Genomic DNA, 2409 nt, shown 5'->3' with positions numbered 1-2409 from the left:
CAGATGACCCCTTCAGGACCAGTGGTGTGAGTGGCGATACTGGGAGGGTAAAGGGAGGGTTGGTTGGAAAGGGGGAACTGATTACAAGGATCTACATGTGACCTCCTCCCTGGGGGACAGACAACAGAAAAGTGGGTGAAGGGAGACATTGGACAGGACAAGATATGACAAAATAATAATTTATAAATTATCAAGGGTTCATAGGGGGGGAGCGGGGAGGGAGGGGTAAAAATGAGGAGCTGATGCCAGGAGCTTAAGTGGAGAGCATGTTTTGAGAATGATGAGGGCAATGAATGTAAAAATGTGCTTTACACAATTGATGTATGTATGGACTGTTATAAGAGCTGTATTAGCCCCTAATAAAACAATTTTTTAAAATTGAAAAAAGAAAAGGAAAAAAAAGGTGAGAAAGCAATACAAAACAAAGAAACAAAAAGATCTAAAATTCAGTCTGCTTTGATAATCCCCCTCGTTGTGATCATTAAGAACTATCTAGTCGATAGCTATGATGCATACATCTGAGAGCCGTAGGGCAAAAGTACAAGGGACTCTCATTATTACACTTGAACACTAACATTCTTAGACTGAGTAGATTGAGGGACCCTAGCATATAAGGCATGAACACAGTTCAGACTCAAACCCCACTGCCATCAAGTCAATCCCAATTTACTTTGATCCTATGTGGGTTTCCTAGGCTGTATATCTTTATGGGAGCAGATAGTCTCATCCTTCTCCTGAGGAGTGGCTGATGGATTTGAATTGGCAACCTTATAGTCCAATGCTTACCCAACAGTGCCATGGGAGAGAACAGAGTTAGGGTCTCTTACTTTCTCTTGCCATGTTGGCCCCTGAACAAATAGGTAGAGAGAGAAATTGGCTACTTTACTGCTCAGAGTGATTGACCCTGACTACCCAAGGAAAATTGGTTTGTTACACTTTGGGAGCCAGGAAGACTACATCCAGACTATGAGACTCACTGGGCTACCTTTAAGAATGTCCATAACCTGTAATAATTTTCCATGGAAAACTGTGGTAACTTGGTAAAGACAAGACCATGGAGAATTCAGGTTTTATGGGAATAAAGTTTGCGTCATTCCAACAGATAAAAGATTCTGACGACATGAGATGCTGACAATCATTATGGAATGAGTAGTAGAAGAAGGGTGCTATGATTTCCTATTTAGATTTGTAATGAAATCTGGAAGTGGAGATTATAGTAACTGCATTTTTTTTTTTCATTTTTGTACTCATCTTTATTAACTCCCCATTTTCCCCAGTAACTACATTTTTGGTTAAGGTGGTTTAAACTGTTTGTTGTTGTTGTTAGGTGCTATTGAATCCATTCCAACTTATACAACCCTACGTAAAACAGAGGGACACACTGTTTGGTCCTAAACCATCTTTACGACAGTCATGTCAAGCTCATCTTTGCCGCTACTGTGTCAATCCATCTCATTGAGGTCCTTTCTCTTTTTGCTGCCCCTCTACTTTACCAGGCACGAAGTCATTTTCTAGATACTGGTCTCTCTTGATAACAAGTCCAAAGTGTGTGAGACAAAGTCTCACCGTCCTTACTTCTAAGGAGCATTCTGGCTCTTCCAAGACAGATTTATTTGTTCTTCTAGTACTTCGCAGTACTTTCAATACTCTTCACCAGCCCCATAATTTAAATGCGGTGATTCTTCTTTGATCTTCCTTATTCCATTTTTAACTTTCTTATGCATGAAGTGGTTGAAAATACCATGGATTGGGTTAGGCACACCTTAGTCCTCAAAGCAAACTCCTGCTTTTCAACACTCTAATGAAGTTGTGTTAGTCTGGGTGACTATAGAAACAAATTCACAAACACTCATGTGTATGAGAGAAAGCTTTACATACAAAAGCAATTGAATGTTGAGAAAACATCCCAGCCCAGTCCAGATCAAGTCCGTAAGTCCAATATTAGCCCATATGTCCAATACCAATCTATAAAGTCCTCTTCAGATTCACGAAACACATTCAATGATGCTGAATGCAAGAAGATCACAGACCAGGGGTGGCAAGTCTTGTGGATCCAGTGGCAGTATAAGCATCTCAGCGCTGGCAGGGGTCTCCATGTGGCTTCTCCAGGTCTAGAGCTCTTACTACCATCAGCATAGAGCCATGTGTCTTGTCAGTAGAGAGTCTCTCAGGGCATAAGCAGAGAGAGTGTGTCTCCCACCTACAAGGAGGAAATACAGGAATTCCCAGAATCTTCAGGAGAAGGCTATGCCTATATAGAGGCCTCACTGGGTATATCCTGATTGACAGGCCAGACTGCACTCCTTCACTCTTAATCCTCAAATTGACACCAAATTATGTAACTGCCACAGAGGTCATGTGCAGAAACGCAATGTGTCATTTGATCTCTTTTTTTTTTTTTTTTTTTTT

The sequence above is a fragment of the Echinops telfairi genome, unplaced genomic scaffold, assembly GCF_000313985.2.
Source record: "Echinops telfairi isolate 266 unplaced genomic scaffold, ASM31398v2 ScPeMD7_7406;HRSCAF=8444, whole genome shotgun sequence".
NCBI classification, from domain to species: Eukaryota; Metazoa; Chordata; class Mammalia; order Afrosoricida; family Tenrecidae; genus Echinops; species Echinops telfairi.
Note: the sequence above shows the minus strand (reverse complement) of the source record.